We start from the raw sequence: 19,982 nt of genomic DNA, 5'->3' as shown, positions 1-19,982 counted from the left end.
CTGGGAGGTGATGCTGGATTGGGCCTTTTATGGTTGTATCACTTCCTGAACTTTACTTCTTCCATTAATAAAGCATTTGAGGTTCTTCTATATGCATGTGTCTCAATGGTGTATTGTTATACTTGTGTATTTGATTTATTCTAATCCTTGAATCAATTATTAATGTATGCTTCTTGTAGTTTCCCTCTCTTGTCATTTTGCAGGATCTTGGTGTAGCTGGGCCAGTGAAAGAGCAAGGAACTGGGAGCAAGCAGCAAGGAGAGAAGATTGGATCAATCATTAGCGGAAGACATCGGTTAGTGGATCTCTTTCTCCCCTCTTTTACATCTCATAAAGAAGTAATCTCGAATAGCTTTGCTTTGATTGTTGCTGAGGTACTATCACCCTTAGAGTGGGATAGGGTCATTCCGTATTGGATACTTTTCCCAACAACAGGCAGTTCTACTCATTATGTGTTGCTGACATAAAAGCATTTTTCTAGGTGAGTTGGTTGGCAAGGAAAGAGATGAAAGCTCTTATTTGGATATCACCGACGATAGGGAGTATATTCATCACTCTATCTTCAGGCATAGCCTCGTTGTGAAGATAGAGTTCACAGAGCAAGTTTTGATCATTATTTGGTGCTTCTGTGAATGTTTCAATAAATTGATCAGGTCTAGCAACTTGATAAGGTCTTCCATCTCTGATTGCCTTTATTTGTAAGAATGCTAAGAGTTCTCTCAAAAATGCTGCATAGTTAAAAGAGGGTTTTCTTGTAGCCAGTACCCTCTGGACCAAGTCAAAGATATTGGACAGCCTTTCTTTTAATTTCCTATTTTCTTTGCGTTGAGCTCGAAACTGTTCAAGTGCATCCCAATTTTTGTATGCATAGCTGAACCAGATTGACTTTTGCTGTTGGAATGCTTTCCCTTGTGAAAGCTCTTATTCAATTCTCCATGTATCTTTTAGTTCTGGAAAACTAGAGGTCTCAGTGTGAGCATTGCTGACACTGGGAGATTCTATCTGTGTAAAGGCATTAGTAAAGGATCTATGTTCTGTAATAGTTCGGGTAGGCCGGGGTGGTTTTATATCCTCCTCTACGATTCATGAAGAACCTGTTGGTTCTTGTGTAGCAGCAGGTTGTTCTGTTTCTTCTTTTGCCATTCTTAGAGAGCCTACTAGTTCTTGTGTAACAACAGGTTTTTCTGTTTTGATTACAACAGGGGGAGTCTGTGAGCTGGCTCCAGTCATCGGAACTTTGACTATCCTGTATCCCGCTTGAGTGTAAAGCTCGCCACACTCACTGCACATATATTCATTGTATTGACTCTTTTTGGCTGCAGATGCTACCCGTGCTAAGGTGTGCAAATTGAGTTCATTTTGATAAGATTCTTAACCATTATTATCTCCTGCTGATAATCCTTAATTTGAGACTTTAAAAACTCAATTTCTTCTTGGAGGGAGGCTACGGTGGCCGGGGCTTGTGTAGCTGCAGATTCCAGTGGAGGCAGGGGTTGTTGTTCATCATCAATTTGGTCATTGGCATCCCCAACAGGTGGTTCTTGTGTATCACCTGTTGGGTCAGTGGCTGGTTCTTGTGTATCAGCCACATGCAGGTCATTATCTTCTTGTTCCCCAACAGGTGGTTCTTGTGTATCACCTGTTGGGTCAGTGGCTGGTTCTTGTGTAACAGCCACTTGCCCAATATCATCTTGGGTGTCTATTTTGGATTTTTCGGCAGCTGGTTCTTGTGTAACAGCTGCCTCTTTTAAAGAAAATAATGTCACAAAACTGTCAATGCTCTGCATTTCAGCAGCAGAGGGTGAGGGAGATGAATGCTCAGGGCTAGTTAGGATGCGGGATTTTAGGATGATGGGTGGGGAACTAGGGATAATGGTTTCAGTTGCTACAGACGATCCTGTTCGTCGTCTTGGTAAGGAGACAGGAAAATCAGTGATTTTTCTCTTACCACTACTTTCCTTTAAAATAGGAGAACTATCAGCAATAGCAGCTTCTTTAAGTGAAGCCCTGGTTCTTCTTCTTTTTGGTGGGGTTACAATTTCCTGCTGCTTTTTCCTTTTGCGAAAGATGATGGGGGTATTATCATCGGAATCATCGGTGGAAATATGGAGTACAGGGGTGGATGGTTGAGCTTCATTGGGGGATGGGGTCCTCTGCAGGGGTGTTTCTGCTGCTGATTGTTGATTTTCAGCCGCCTGTTGGGAAATTTCTTGGGATACTTGCTCTGATTGTTGGGGAATTTCCTGGGATATTTGCTCTGATTGTTGGGGAATTTCCTGGGATATTTGCTCTGATTGTTGGGGAATTTCCTGGGGTATTTGCTGGGGAATTTCCTCTGCTTGCTGAGGAGGATTAACGAGGGGGGTGGGTGGTTTAGAGCAAAGCCTCTATTTATCAGAAGTTGGGCTAAGCGATGGTGTTTCAGGGAAAGGAGCTGATGCTTTGCATTTACAGTATAATGTGACATATTTTTTAGACAACCTAATAGATAATAAGGCATATTTATTAACTGACCATGCCTCAAATGATTTAACAAAACGAAGTCGTGTTGGTAAATTACCTGATAACGACCTTCGGATGTCAAATATTGCTTAACGAACTCCTCAACCTTTGGCCACAGTGGGGGCAGTGACCGAAGTGCGACCCCTCTACGTTTGGCTTCGACATGTTTGCCTGGTAGGAGAAAGTCTTGCTGCGCATTCAGAATAAGATGTTTTCTACTAATCCAGCGCATACCATTGGTTGGTAACCCGGAGACTTGGGCTATGGCTTCTTCTGTCACCGGAATTTGCACTCCCTGGACAATAGAAAATCCTTCTTTTAAGGTTCATGCGAACTCCAAAACTTGCTGTGAGTTAAAATCCGGCAGTCTTCTGAAATACTCTTTCCATCCTGCTCGAAGAAAGATCTGATAGGCTTCCGGGTAGAGTTCCAGCAATGCTGTTGAACCAGGTTCATGCGTAATTAGATTTCCCCCCATAATTGCTGGTAAATCCCCTCTGCGGACAGAGGCGATCCCTACTAGCCCAGACCAGGTCTAGCAACAATCAAACAATGCTATCACGCAAGTTCCTAATTGCAAATTAAAGGTGGATGATGAGAACCTACTTGGATCCCAACGCTAATATTCGTAGAAGAGACATCGCTCTCGTTCCTTTGCTTCGGCTGGTCACGATCCCCACGATCTCCGTGATTGGACACCTGCACATGCAAAGAACAACACAAATACAAGCATAAAATCCAATAGATGCAATTATATATCAGTCAGAAAAGATATAACTCAACATCAATCATTACAAAGGACAATGAGAGTGGAACCATAATGATAGTCATCTATTATTGATAAACAACAAAGAAGAATACAACCATAGTTATGACGTCAAATCCTCCTTTGGCTGGGTGATCAGCTACACAAGTCCTGTCAAGCTTGTTGGGATGGGAAACAAGCCTCTCTCTCCTTGGTGACAAGAATCTCCTCACTTAGATTTGGCCTTATGGATGCAAATAAGGCTCTTGCAACTTCAATCTCTTGAACTCCTGGAACTCTTACTATCACTAGCACTCTTCCGAAACTAGCTTGCTCAAGGCATAGAGACAAGCTTTTATAGATAGAGAGGAAAGAGATAGGATCAACCACATTATTCATGGGATTGGCTTTATCACTTAGAAAATTCCATGAAAGGTGGAAAACCACTTCCCTTCTATGGAGATTCGAAGCCAAATCATACTAGCTCAACATAGATTCAGTTGGTGAATGGGTTAAGGAGAACCTTCAGAAGCTTGTTGGTTAAAAACTTTACTCAATTCGGTTGGCACGAGTGCGACTCTGAGACAGAGCGCCAATGGCGCGCCCTCTTTAGAGGATTTCCCTCATTGGCGCGGGCAGTACACTGTGGACCCGCACTAATGCAAAAAGAGCTATTTTCATGGGTATTCTGCAGGAGATTTCTTCAGGGCATATGAAGCTCATACTTAGAGGAATATGATGCAAGTGGTTTCAGGTCATGTCACTTCTCACAGGTCCCGGAATGAATGCTCCAGTGTGCGGGAGAGGGGTAACAGGGACGGTGACAAATTACTGTGTAACAGATGCCCCTAAATCATGAGGCCCGAGGGAGAGAGAGGGGTGAAATGCTTTACAAGAACATGCGTAACTGAAAACACTGCCGCCGGAGAACCTGCGTAAAGAAGTACAACTGATATCTCAAGTACATGATATATGTGGTATGGGCGCAGCCATCCATAACAGAGTACATAATAAGCTAGATCCAAGGTATGGACGCAGCCATCCAGTGAGGATCGATAAAGAGACTCAGGCATGGTCGCAGCCATCCAGTGAATGAGTCATGCAATGATCATAATAAGCCACAAATCGCAGCCTGGATTCCAACAAACAAAATCCAGGGTCTTGCACTCCATCTCGACCCGAATAGAGTACAAGTTCAAGCATGTGAATACATGAGTTGGAGTCGAACACACATGAACATCGTCTGATTACCAGTCAATGATGAAAACTGTTAACAGACGCGAGAGGTACCACCAATAATGGCAATGGCCCTCAAGGTACTATAGGTACAATCTACGGCGTGTGAAGGAGTGAGCTGGTGTCGAACACCCGTAGAATCATTCGATCGAAGGCCAATGATGAAAACCTCTCGTCGAACATGAAAAACCTGCCATTGAGGCATGCAGGCTCCAAGGTACCGGAAGGGAGTCTCTAGATCAACCTCCTGGATAATGAGCTGAAGTCGACAGGAAGTGACCTTGATCAAAGGTGGGCCATAATGTTTCCCACATCATTGACACGAGACAGAGTAAAGATGTTGTGGTGAATCAGAATTATGTGAGGTATCAGAGGGAGGTTGTAATTCTGCAAAGGTCAACTTCTCTTGAACATATCAGCGGCACGATAGTGGACTTGGCAGTATTTGATATTAAATGATCAAGGGTCATGGTGACAAAGCAATGAGCAGATGAGAGGTCAAATAGGATAACCCAAACCCATGGAGGCTAATGTGAAACAAGATGAGATTTTCCCACCCAGACACGAATGCAGACTAGTGGCATGTTCAAGAGCGACATACTACCGACACGACAATAATTATGGGTCCATTTTCCCCACCATTTATGGCGAGTACCCCAATTATTTTTTGATGACAAGCTTGACGGGGATAGCATATGCTTGTAGGGCGTCATTATGACAGAATCCGATGTCATTAAGTTTTAACGAGTCTGACAAAGGAAGAACTTGACATCTTTTCTTGTTTAGAGAGTCTGAAAAGACAACAGAAAAGAAAACTCCAGGGGGGTCCTTTTTCGTAAAGTTGTGTCTCCCGAGCCCGAAAAAGTATAAAACAATGCTCGAAAGAACCGCCTGATCATTATGATCGAGGAGTACTTTTCATATGTAGTGACATCGACCTGAAAAAGTAAAAAAGTGATCGATATCACGTCATTTCGTAACCATTAACGAGCCTGAAATGACAAAGACCCGACAATCTTTTGTTTTTACACGGTCGGAAAAGGGTTTAAAGACGACCGCCTCTTATTTACGTTTAACGAGTCAAGAGGAAGAACTCGGCAATCTTTTCATCTTTAAACGGTCGGAAAAGAGCTGAAAGCAGACCTCCATTTTTATTCTATTTAACGAGTCAAAAAGGGAAAATACTCGGCAATCTTTTCATATTTTACGAGTCAGAAAAGAGCTTAAAGGTGACTCATCCTAGAGGAACAAGTGGTATAAAGAGTAGCAATTGGTTCCGACAATGGTGGAACTACTCAAAACATGTAATGGTCAAGAGGCTGGCTAACAAAACCACTCATCACTGCGGTCCCTCAGGAAAGGAAAAACAACCAAGTGAAAGCATATGATCGGCCAAAGAGATGGTGGCGATGAAATGAAAACAACCAAGGCTCATCTAGCAGAATTTAGCAGATAAAGACAACAATCACAAGATGTAAAATGGGTATGGGTTCATTTTTACACAAGCTTGAACAATGGAGAACTTTGCTTGGATTTGGTTTCATGTTTACACAAGCTTGAAATGAAAAACTATGCTTGTTATAAGTTCGCATGCCCCCAGCATAACGACGCAAAACGAGGTACATGCCCCCCAAGCTTCATTGCATTCAATAAAGTGGATGGAATGAAGGTTCACTTTCGAGATCTTGGAAAGACTCGACTTGGATTTTATGAGATCTTAATCAAAGACTCGATTTGGAAAAGGAGGAGTTGTTTCATTTTTTAATGAGGTTGACATAGGAAAAGAACTATCCTCATAACCCTTGTTTCATTTTTTAACGAGCTTGACACAAGATCAGGAACTATGCTCGACCAGACCCAATTTCATTTTTTGAGGAGCTTGACATAGGAAAGTGAACCATGCTCCGACCAAACCTAGTTTCATTTTTTAAGGAGCTTGACACCGGAAAGGAACTATGCTCCAAATGAACTTCATCATAATGAATAGAAAGTCGGGGCTTCCAAGATCGCCACTCCCGGTGGAAGGGAAACATCTTGGAAGTTAGGGCCCAATGCCCCCAGGACACTATGCACGATGACGACATCTCTGGATCCAGGCATGGGATAGGTGGCCACGTAGTTGATCTGTGGTGGGGTAGATGCAACTGGTGGATGAAAACTAGGAGGGGATGACAACGGCGCAGGAGGCATCGGGGGACTAACGAATGACACTTGATCGATAGTCACAATTCTTCCATCGTGCGGAAAGCAAACCACACGGAAAAGCGAAGAAACGAGGGTCCCCATGGCTTAAACATAGTCACGACCAAGGAGAAGACTAAAGTCTAAAACACCTTGGGTAACCAAGATGTCTATATAGACAGTTTTCCTCCCAAAGTAATAGGGAACTTTGGGAGAACTCCTAGATATGGACAGGCTCCTCCGTCGAAGGCCAACAGATTCTGAGTGATTGGCCCAAGCTACGGGGAACCTAAAGCTTGCCAAGTAGTGTACAACATAAGATTGATAGATGCCCCTTCATCCAAAACAGTGCCAGGTACTGCCTTAGCACAAGCATGTACTGTGATCTGGAAAGGCATATGGGATGGAAGGCGACCGGTGATCAGGCGATTCCAATCAAAGGAAGCGACCAGACTACTTGGTGGGGGAATCGTATGATTGCCCCCATGTGCTAAAAGAACCGAAGGAGAACCTTTGGGAGCAGCTGGGTTAGGAGAGTCATTTCGAGACTCAGGAGAATCTGAAGAGACGAGAAGAACATGGGCGTGATTCTCTTCCGAAATAGAGTGAGTGAGCGGCGGACTCGAGTCAACACTCTTTCTGACCAATGTTTGGTCTAGAACAGGCTGGGCACAGCCAGGTTTGGGAAGAGGAGGCTAGACAAGAGAAGAATATGAATCAATCTCTTTGTCAACAGGGGAACGATCTACGGTTATAGAGAGACGTTGATAACCAGTGGGAAGTTGGGGTGAAGGAGCTGTAAGACTTTCCAAGACAACAGAGGCTTTATCCATGAGTGGACAAAGGTGAAGGGGATGATCGCCTTCACAAAGTCTACAGGGGATTCGAATCTTCCCTTTTCCTTTACTATTCCCAACTGATAAGGTAGCATCGCCATGAGCTTCAGAGGACAATGAGGGGCGGGCTAGATCGTGATACCATACTTCTAGTACCCTGGGAATGCCAAGACAATCGTGAAGAAGATGGTCCTCCTTGCATAATCGAAAAGGAAACTTGACCTTCTGCGGAGGAGTGGAAGGGGGCCTGACTTCAGGTGTACTCGAGGGGGTAGTTGCACTTGTAACCTCTCCCTTAGGAGCCTTCTTCTTCTTCGTCTTCTTCTTCTTCTTCTTAGACACCTGGTTACTTGAATCAAGACTTTCACTAGGCGAAGTAGAAGAGGAGGACGTAGAAGTAGGCGTCGAAGGGGAGAGATCCACCTTAGAATCAACATGATGTTGTTCAGGTGGAGGGACGGATTGACTAGACGGTGAGACGGCATGGACCAACGAGGTTGAGAACAACCAAACCGGCAACCCAACAGTTAACCCTGGGAGGGACAACATCGCCATATAAGGAGCACCAACATTTCCAAAAGGAGCGAAATGACCAGGGTTCCCGTCAGAGGGTATCCCTGGGTTGGTGAACCCTGGAAAATTTGCCATCGAGAACGAAAAGAAGCCTACTCAAGCTAACGTAAACAAGATCTAACCGGGTAAATGTGAATGCGGCCGAATAAATTTTAAGACGCAAGGACACAACTTGACCTTTTCATGTTTTAAGAGTCGAGAAAAGGACAAAAAGGTGACTCTAGTCGCCTTCGAATGTTTTGTGAGCCCGAAGTGACAAACTACTCAAGTGAGCCTTTTCTTTTAATGAGTCCGAAAAGGATCAAAAGTGACTATTCTGGAGAGACTAGGCAAAGGGTTTACCAAACAAATCCGTAAAACTACATATACACCTTAGCGGTCATATGAAAACCAAGGACTTCCCGTACGGCAGTCAATCTTCCTGAATGCTGTTTTCGGTGTGTTACGGCTTGTAAGGCGGTAGACACGGCTTCCTGTGGATAAAGAATGATAACCTAGTGGGGTCTCCCCTATATACGCGACGGTACGTGGGAGCTCAAGTCCGTGCTAGACCACTATCGAGTCATAAAAGGAGGAATCACCCAACCGTAATGTGAAACAACAGTGACTAGGTTTAACGACGCCGGAGCACATCTCTAGCCTAGACCTCTAAACAGTGAGCGTTATGTTCCAATGCGTTTTTAAGTTCATTCAGTTCATTTTATGGTTGATCTTTGATTAGGTTTCAATTTCCAGGTCCTACCGTATGTAATCTCTCACAATTCCTTAGATGCAAGCTATATGCCAAAGAATATCATTTCATTCGATGAACACTAACTACGAGAGAGTTGAGAATTTTTCAATCAAACAAAATGACCACAAACAATCAAGAACCACTCTAATGCAGCTAATGGCAATAAACGAAACTTTTTCTTTTTCCAAGATCACTAATCAATGAAAAGCTCTAATTTCCATTAACTAATTCAATGCAAAAGAGACTTGTTCGTTTTCTTTTCAATGGCAAAGTGCACTAAACAAATTTTGAGAGATAATAACACCGAGTAAAAGAGACAAATTTCACTCAATGAGAACACAATCAAATCCCCAAAACACCAAGACAGTCCTTCAAACCAAGAAGAAAGCACAAAGACCTCTATGAGCTATGTGATCTAAGCCCAAACAAAGCCAAGCGAAACCCAAGCGAAAAAGAAGCAAATCACTTGAATAACAAGAAACAGCTTTGACAACTACTGAGAAAATGCAAACGAGTAATCACAAAGTTGACTGGACGATCAAAGAACCTAAGACTCCTACGGAAGGCTCGATACACAAGGCCACTAGATGCCTTAGGGTTAAAATGTGAAATCGATAGAAAGAGGCAAACACCCGAAGGACGGAGGTCTAAAACCAGTCAAACAAGGATCAAACACACTCCAGTAATTTAAAAAGACACAACAAGATACAAATCCAAGCTCATAGGGCTCGAAAACAAACAAACTGGAAAAGTTGACAGGCCTGGCGTGACTGTCAGGCTGTAACTTGCGCTTTTAAGGGATTGGCGTGGGTTGTCTTTGACCAACATGCGCCAACTGGTGCGACTGTCAGACTAAAAAGCGCGCTAATCAAGCTTGCTAGGCCAAAAATAAAAACAAGCAGTCCAGGGCTTGGTTAACAGTATCCAAGTAGACCAGGAAGTAAGGGACAGCAAGATCCAACCTAAAAAGCTATCTAAGCAATCAAATGAGAGAACCAAAGAGACAAGACTAACTCCCCAGCGGAGTCGCCAAATTGTTGTGGAGGTAAATCCCCTCTGCGGACAGAGGCAATCCCTACTAGCCCAGACCAGGTCTAGCAACAATCAAACAATTCTATCACCCAAGTTCCTAATTGCAAATTAAAGGTGGATGATGAGAACCTACTTGGATCCCAATGCTAATATTCGTAGAAGAGACATCACTCTCATTTCTTTGCTTCAGCCGGTCACGATCCCCACGATCTCCGTGATTGGACACCTCGACATGCAAAGAACAACACAAATACGAGCATAAAATCCAATAGATGCAATTATATATCAGTCAGAAAAGATATAACTCAACATCAATCATTACAAAGGATAATGAGAGTGGAACCATAATGATAGTCATCTATTATTGATAAACAACAAAGAAGAATACAACCATAGTTCTGACGTCAAATACTCCTTTGGCTGGGTGATCAGCTACACAAGTCTTGCAAAGCTTGTTGGGATGGGAAACAAGCCTCTCTCTCCTTGGTGACAAGAATCTCCTCACTTAGATTTGGCCTTATGGATGCAAAGAAGGCTCTTGCAACTTCAATCTCTTGAACTCATGGAACTCTTACTATCACTAGCACTCTGTTAGAACTAGCTTGCTCAAGGCATAGAGACAAGCTTTTATAGATAGAGAGGAAAGAGATAGGATCAACCACATTATTCATGGGATTGGCTTTATCACTTAGAAATTTCCATGAAAGGTGGCAAACCACTTCCATTCTATGGATATTCGAAGCCAAACCATCCTAGCTCAACATAGATTCAGTTGGTGAATGGGTTAAGGAGAACCTTCAGAAGCTTGTTGGTTAAAAACTTTACTCAATTCGGTTGGTGTGAGTGCGACTCTGAGACAGAGCGCCAATGGTGCACCCTCTTTAGAGGATTTCCCTCATTGGCGCGGGCAGTACACTGTGGACCCGCGCTAATGCAAAAAGAGTTGTTTTCATGGGTATTCTGCAGGAGATGTCTTCATGGCATATGAAGCTCATACTTAGAGGAATATGATGCAAGTGGTTTCAGGTCATGTCACTTCTCACAGGTCCCGGAATGAGTCCTCTAGTGTGTGGGAGAGGGGTAACAGGGACGGTGACAAACGGTGACAAATTACTGTGTAACAGGGGTGGGTGGTTTAGAGCAAAGCCTCTATTTATCAGAAGTTGGGCTAAGCGATGGTGTTTCAGGGAAAGGAGCTGATGCTTTGCATTTACAGTATAACGTGACATATTTTTTAGACAACCCAATAGATAATAAGGCATATTTATTAACTGACCATGCCTCAAATGATTTAACAAAATGAAGTCGTGTTGGTAAATTACCTGATAACGACCTTCGCATGTCAAATATTGCTTAATGAACTCCACAACCTTTGGCCACAGTGGGGGCAGTGACCGAAGTGCGACCCCTCTGCCTTTGGCTTCGACATGTTCGCCTGGTAGGAGAAAGTCTTGCTGTGCATTCAGAATAAGATGTTTTCTACTAAACCAGCGCGTACCATTGGTTGGTAACCCGGAGACTTGGGCTATGGCTTCTTCTGTCACCGGAATTTGCACTCCCTGGACAATAGAAAATCCTTCTTTTAAGTTGCATGTGAACTCTAGAACTTGTTGTGAGTTAAAATCCGGCAGTCTTCTGAAATACTCTACCCATCCTGCTCAAGGAAAGATCTGATAGGCTTCCGGGTAGAGTTCCAACAATGTTGTTGAACCAGGTTCATGCGTAATTAGATTTCCCCCCATAGTTGCTGGTTCAGACAACAAACACAGTGTAGAGCCGAGTAGCCGAGGTCGAGACAGAGTAAACTGTTGCAAATGAGGTTATGACACGGTACAGTACAGTCGAGGTGACTTAGATACTACCGGGAGAATTAGGGGCGGCGGTGATTGACGTGTTATGTCATCATAACAATATTTTGGTAATCCCCCCAAATCTACGGCCGAATGATCTGATTGGTAGTACAATGATTTCAGTAGTCGTATCAACATCTCCACATTAACTATAATTTAATATGCACACTTAAACATGTGTACCTTTATATTTACCTTTAGTTGTTGCGCCATAAAGTCTTATCTTGTCTTTTGTTGGATCAATAATAATTAAAACGGATCTAAACTTATAAAAATACGGGCGGTCTTTATTATTTGTAGGAAGTAGTAATGGAGAAATGTAATTATCGAGGTGTATGGCTGGTTCCTTTAATGATGAATGATATGTTCCATTAGAATAATGGTTCATTTTTCATGAACACAAATGAGGAAGTTGGTAAAAGAATGAAAAAGATTGGTGTTAAGCATTGGAATGTAGTGTTTCAGCAACGGGGAATTGTGTTGCAGCAATGGGAAAATGGTGTTGCAAAGGAAAGTGGTGTTGCAGCAACGGGAAAATGGTGTTGCAACAACGGGAAGTGGTGTTGCAGCAACAGGAAAATGGTGTTGCAGCAACGAGAAGTGGTGTTGCAGCAACAGGAAAATGGTGAAAGGAATGATTTATGATCTGAAAAATGTTCCCAGGCTAAAAAGTGATTCTTTTGGAATTTTTATTCTCAGCCATCCTCCGAAACTAAAATCTACAAAAGAATTAATTGTAACATGGCAACACTTGACAGGGATTATTAGTTAAAAAAAAAATAATCTAATCTAAAAATAAATATATAAACAGGAAATTAAGTGCATTGAGGGATAGCAGATTCCCCCAAAAAGGTATAGTGTATTTCTGTCATGCAAGTGGCTTTGAAATCCTCCTTAGAAATAGGCCGTTGATACAAACGGATTCGATACCCATTCACTAATAATGGTGTTCTGCTATCATCAATCATTAGGAGTCTGAATGTTCCATTTGGAAAAACATCATCTACTTCATAAGGTCCTAGCCACCTTGTTCTTAATTTCCCTTGAAAGTTTTCAAAACGGGAGTCATACAGTAAGGCCCAGTTACCTTTTTGGAACTGCTTGTGCTTAATAATTTTGTCATGCCACCTAGTTCTTTGCTGTTGTAACATGGTTGTTTGATGGATGGCATCCAATATTTTTTCATCCAATTCCTGAAGCTGTTGCAACCTGGCTATTTGTGCATCTGTCAAATCAAGGTTAACAACTAAATCAGTCCTTAAGGTTTTGATCTCAAATTCCACAAGAAAAACAACATTTTTACCATAGACCAATTCATAGGGTGAAAAACCGGTAGTGTTTCTCCAAGTGGTTCTGTAAGCCCATAATGCCTCAGGCAACCTTTGAAACCAATCCCTCCTATTCTCCTTGACTGTCTTTGTTAAAATGGCTTCTATGACTTTGTTTGTACTTTCCACTTGCCCATTTGCTTGGGAGTGATAAGGTGTAGTCATCTTATGCTTAATGTGATATTTCTGGAGCATATCTTTGAAGCCATGAGAACTAATAGGAGGTCCTCCATCTGTGACTGGTTCTCTAGGCAAATCAAACCTAACAAAGATTTCTTCAAATAAAAAAAATTAACACAGATTCTTCATTAGCTTTGATAAGTGCCTTAGCTTCTACCCACTTAATCATATAATCTGTGAAAACCAGTATATAAACTCTTTGATTGGATGGAGGATTGATGGGACCTATAAAATCTAGCACCCATCTTTCAAAAGGTTCAAGTATTACCCAGGGGTTAAGAGGCATTTCATCCCTGTGATTAGGCTGGCCCATTCTCTTACAGCTATCACAAGCCCTGACATATTTCTTTGCATCCTTAAAAAGTGAGGGCCAATAGTAACCCATTCTGAGAAAGTTATGTGTTGTCCTTTTGTTTGTAAAATGCCCTCCACAAGCGCCATCGTGGCAAGCCTTCAGTATATCATAAAATTCATCTTCTCTGATGCATCTTCGAATTTCCTAATCGAGTCCTATGTGAAAGAGACACCCACTTATCCAGCTGTACCTAGCACTTTGCTGAACGATCTTCCTTTTCTCTCTGTGCGATAGGTGTGATGGTAGTTTTCCTACAACTAAATAATTGGCAATGTATGCATACCAAGGTGAGTTAGAAGATACTGCAAATAAATATTCATCAGGAAAAGAATCATCAACTGGAATATTTTCATCAGTCTTTAATCGAGAAAGAAAATCAACAACTACATTTTCTTTACCTGGCCGATCCACAATTGTGATATCAAATTCTTGTAATAATAATAACCATCTGGTAACTTGAGCATTTGTAACTGATTTGTTCATTAGATATTTAATGGCTGAGTGATCAGTATGCACAAAAGTAGTGTAACCAGTAATATAATGTCGAAACTTGTTAATAGCATAAATAACTGCTAAGAATTCTTTCTCGGTGACTGTATAATTAAGTTCAGTAGGGGTCATATTTTTACTAATAAAATAGATAGCATAGGGAAGATTGTTCTCTTCTTGACCCAAGACAGCTCCTATTGCAGTGTCTGAAGCATCAGAGGATATATGAAAGGGGAGTGCCCAATCAGGTCCTCTTAAAATGGGAGCTGTAGACAATTGATGTTTAAGTTCATTAAATGCTTTTTGACAATCACCAGTCCACTTAAATTCAACATTTTTCATAAGTAACACAAACAAGGGAGAAGCTATTTTAGAAAAATCTTTGATAAATCTTCTATAATATCCAGCATGTCCTAAAAAACTTCTTACATCAGTTTGTGTTTTTGGGATAGGCAAAGTCTGAATTACTTGTACCTTAGCTGGATCAACTTGAATTCCTAGGAATGAAATGAAGTGTCCCAAAACAATACCTTGATTCATCATCATATGACATTTTTCAGTACTTAAGGCAAGATGTGCTTCTATACACCATTTAAGTACTTTTTCAAGGTTTTGTAAGGCATATTCAAAAGTCACACCATAAGGAGTAAAGTCATCCATAAATATTTCTAAGGAATCATTAAGCATATCCGAAAAAATTCCTATCGCTGCCCTTTGAAATGTTGCTGGGGCATTACATAGTCCAAATGGAAGAACTTTATAGGCAAAAGTTCCCCATGGGCTAGTAAAAGTGGTCTTGTCTTGATCTTGGGGTGCAATCTTGATCTAATTATAACCACTAAACCCATCCAAGAAAGAAAAGAATTTCTTACCTGCCAAATTATCTAGCACCTGATCAATAAATGGTAAGGAAAAATGATCTTTCTGAGTAGCCTTATTCAGAGCTCTATAGTCCACACACTCTCCATTTTCCATTTTTCTTAGGTACTATCACTAATGGTGAAACCCATTTGCTATTAGATATAGGATATATGAATCCTGCATTCAACAGTTTTTGAAGTTCCTCTTTCACAATTTCTCTTAAATTGGGAGTCATTTGACGTTGGGGTTGTGTTGTGGCCAGCAACACCCCCCACCCTTGTTCATTTAAGTGTTGTCCAAAATACTAAATGAATGGGGACCCTTAGTAAAATTTTAGGAAAAAAGTAAGAGTTTCCTTTCTTCAAAATAAGGTTACCATCGTAAGCTTAGAAAGGTCCTTTGAATATTTTTAACCTAAGTCTATGATAAGGGAAATATCTTTAAAGCCGCGCTGCAGAAAAGATAGGAAATGCCTTCATTTCTCTATAATATAGGTATGCGCAAGACTCTCATGTTAAGCATAATATCGCATCGCAATATAAGTAATTCTCATAAAGAAAAACTTCAAGATTTACCGATCTGCGATAACGCTGATCGCAAGATCGCATATCGCAGAAATGAGCTGACAAGATTCAACCAACATTAAACTTCTGCGACCTGCGATGTTGCGATCACTGCGATATTATATTCGCGTGATCAGCGATGGTGCGATTTGCGATGGCGCGATCTGCGATGTACGTAAGCAAATCATAAATCACTTCATCACGAATCCTTCGGGCACGCCTTTCAAATAAAAGCCACTTACCATAATCTGACTCAAGATCATGCATTTTTAATGATAGTAAATGAATTAGTTGTCAGCTATTAAATGAAATGAGGACGCGTGCTTTTGTAAAGGATTACTTCACATAAGGTGGCATATTTGATATATTTGTTGCATTTAAAACTCTCCCATCACCTTTCTTGATCAGTCATTTCCATTTCACTCGTAATCTGCAGGAACGAAGAGCTAAGATGATTCAAAGCCAAACGCAGGAAGAAATGGGAAAGAAAAATAAAGCTCAAGGCTCTGAGGCGAAGGAAAAGATGAAGGAGATGGCGCCTTTGTATACAGACACAGTCTATAACAGAGATGCAGGGATATCGACATGGGAAAGCATGTACAGGCTGCTTGAAGAAGAAAATCCTAGAATAATGAAGGTTGATGCTGTCGCAGGCTCACAACGCTCTTCCGAGGCGTCTTTAGAGGAACTAGCATGTTCATTTCTTCACCGGATAGCAGCAAGGCCCAAAATTCTACCATATACGGATATGATCAAGTGGATACTTGACAATGCGGAGATGAACAACAGACAATTCAAGGTTCAAGGACATGGGCTCATCAGATCATTCGCGGCGCAAGATTTAAAGCTTATGTATCATCTTCCTGAACCGCATGCGACTTACAATGCACAATTCGTTAAGAAATTTGCGGCAGAAAACTCAAGCCTAGCAGAAACCACCAAAGATTGGTCCAGAAAAGAGGAGCCGCTCAAAAAAGATAAAAACAATATGTACATCACTGGTTCCCTCACCTCCCCATATTGTTTTGTTGCGGCCATGCTTTGTAGATTGTTTGGGATGACATATATCAATAAGTTTTCGTCTGAATGGCTACCACTAATAGATGCTGCCACAAATGTCGATATTATGGATTGGGCTAAGATCTTTTCTGATAATCTATACACGGCTATTATCAATTACCGGTCTAAAAGATCCTTGTCTCAAAGGATCTATCCTCCTTTTTATATGTCTGTTTATGTTATGGATTCTATTTGTTATGTGTCTAAATTTCCCACTATGGGGTGGAAATGGACTACCCAGAACCCATTACCTATCCATGATTATCATAAGGTGTTATGGGATTCTCAGTTTGTCCCACACTTCTACCAGATTTGTCACGGGCTTATCTTACCCTTGTATAGAATGATGTATGATGAAGACCCCCCGAGGTGCTCACCCGAGGCACAAATAGACATCATCCCCATCGCAAGATGGTTCGGGGAAGAATGGTTCACCTATATTAGAGTGTTTGGAAGCACTGTACCTCCTCATGTCTTGCCTCTGTATATCCCCGATAAACTTTTGGCTCGGGAAATTGCTTATCAAACCTGTTCAGAAGGCGGCCTGACCAAAGACCTAAAAGACAAAAAGAAAGCCATATGGCCTCAGTTTCCTGTAGCTTGTGGGGCCTTTTCATTATTCGATGTAGGACATGCTTTCACCGAAGTGGAGAATGTGACGTTTCTACAATTATTTAAATTCCCAACAAGGCCATTTGACCCAAATGATGTTGCCCAAGATTTCACTACGAACGTCAAAATAAAAGTATTCGTTGGAAAGAAAGATTTGTTTGATGATTTGTTTCAGAGTAGAAGCTCACTCCAGGAAATTTTGCGGGAAGCTCGATCGAAGTTGTCTCCAGATGACCTCCAAAGATTCATGTTATACAGGGAAAGAAGGTTGGTCAGTGTTCCTCTAGAGAAGCTGCGACTGCCTGCCAGAGAACCAACTCCAAGCGTCAGCCTTAGCGGAAACTCTAGCACTTCCAGATCTAAATATAACACCGCTCAAGGAGTGCCTGAACATTATAAAGGGTCTGGAAGCGACCAAGAAAAAAATGAAGAAACAACTAAAGATATAGCTCATTCAAGTGCAATGTCGCAACAGCAAGTTATCGCCTCCCTGCCAAGAGATGTCCCCCCTCCTGTCATTGAAGCACCACTCGTCACAACAGAACTGGACAAAGAATTGGAAACCTTCAATGAGTTGATCAATCTTGAGGGGCAAGCCCCAAGAACACCTGTGAACAATACACAGGTAGTGCAAGAAGTGGTTTCTACCATAGTCAGCAGCGTCACAGAAACGGAGCATCCTATCGCTCCACCTTCTGAGCTTTTACTTAATGTAGATGAAATTCCCCCACTGGACGTATTCTATAGTCCCCAACATAAAGCAGTTGTAAGGAGACAGAGGAAGAAGAGAAAACTAGAAAATACACTGTCACAAGATGCTGAACATTTGGACATCTTATGGAAAGACCCCAATAATAACCCAACTGAAAATCTCACTAAGTTGTCTCAGATCGCAGGAGCATATGCTTCTGCAACTATTGACTAGGCATCGGAAGTTCAGCAACTGTTGAAAGAACAAGAAGATCAAATACAGCTACTACAACGACAGTTGCAACAAGCCAATGCTAATATTGAAGCTTCCAAACAGCTCGAGAAGCTGCAGGAAGACTTTCAGCAGATGCAGATAGGCTATCAAAGAAGTCTAGACGAGAAAGGAAAGCAATTGAAAATTTTACAAGAAATACCTAAAGATGAGCCTAAGCTTGCAGAATTTATTTCAGAATCTATTGGCTTAAATGAGCAACTACTGCAGCAACAGGAAGAGTTGGGACGTAAAATATCACAGTGGAGTCACTATTGCGAGCTGAGCGATAAAATCACCAATCAAGTGGTAGACTTGCGGGGTGACTATGATCAGAGTGACATACGAGTGACGGAATACTTAGCTTGGCAGGATGAAGATGAAGGGAAAAGAGCAAATGCACCCAGAATAAACGAGAATCATAAAGAATTGCTCTTTAATACATGGGACGATCAAATCAGGCAGGCGGAACAAGTAGCGGAGACAGCGACCACACAGGCAAGAATTCTTATCGACTGTGTAAATGAGAATTTACACAGGGCCAATTTAATCGAAGAGACCACTCCGGGGTACCTACCAAATAAGCTACGACTGGAAGCAGAATGGAAGCAGAAAGCACAGGAAAAGGGAAAAGTGATCCAAGCATTAAACAGGTTGAATTGGGAGTATTACTGGGCATACTTGGTCAAGCCACATAGTCAATGGATGACTGTGAAATGCATCATAAACGCGGCCGAAAAAGTAGTGCCAGCTCTCATAGATTCTGTTTTCGCAGCCCAGCTCAGCGCAGAAGTCAGCCAACCGACTCTCCTCAAGCCCATGATGAACACTTGCATCTTTAAGGACCAAGTTCAGAAGTAGCCTTATTTTAGAATGTTGTTTTTTCTTTTAAATTAGATTATAAAAAGGACGGTCATTTGAAAACCGCATCCTAAATTTTGTAAAAACACTATTATTAGAATTAGGAAGTAGTATTTTAACGCTTCTCATTGCATTTGGAGAAGGGTCCAGAAATTTGTCAAAAACTTGTCCTCGGAACATGCACTTCTGCACCCTTAGAGGAGGTTTTGATGAATGGATGGATCGAGATTTATTAATGTTTGCATTTTAATGTCTGCTACTGATGTTGCACTTTTGTACTCTTAGTAGATGTTAGAACAAGTAGAGATAAATCGTTTTTGCTTGAAGTTTATGTGTAGGATTAGTCATAAATGGTACTTTTATCTCTTGGTCATTTCTGCTTATATTCTTAAAGTGATATACAGTTTTTAGTTGTTTATATGTTATTGCATGAATGTATGAGTTACCATTTGGCACTTTTGTACGGTGGAGCCATTTATTTATGTCTGATATATGAATAACTTATTATGCGATATGTTGTTCACAATTGTTTTGCCTAACTTTTTATGCAAAATGGTTTATCTTAATTGATTTCTATTCTTATGATAGCTAAATGATCTTTATTACCAATTATTGTTTGAAATCTCTTTAGATCGCATAATAGAAGAAATTCACCCCGGGTTAGTATAGATTAGATGTGTTGTTTCTCATTAGATTACAATAGCATAGAGTTAGTTTAAAAGTTTGAATTAAATTAGCTTTAAGTACTCTTAGATCAACATCATCCAACTCTACACACACACACACCCTTAGATTGGGAACTGGTCCCATTATCCCCAGTCGGACCCCCTATACGAAACGGATAAGGAGCTGCCAACCAAGGTCCGGACCGGGTGGGTATCCCCCTTGTTGTCGACCCGATTTTTGGGGCTTCAGCAGGTTGGCAGACTGGGTGGGATCCTTCTTTAATATAAATTCAGTGAGTACATAATTCAGAAGAAATTCCCTTCATATCTTTGTAATCCCATGCAAATACTTGTTTATTT

This window comes from Pinus tabuliformis, chromosome 8 (genome assembly GCF_031772625.1).
Source record: "Pinus tabuliformis cultivar Carrire ecotype Pingquan chromosome 8, CPIR1, whole genome shotgun sequence".
NCBI lineage: Eukaryota > Viridiplantae > Streptophyta > Pinopsida > Pinales > Pinaceae > Pinus > Pinus tabuliformis.
This window is presented reverse-complemented; position numbering follows the sequence as displayed.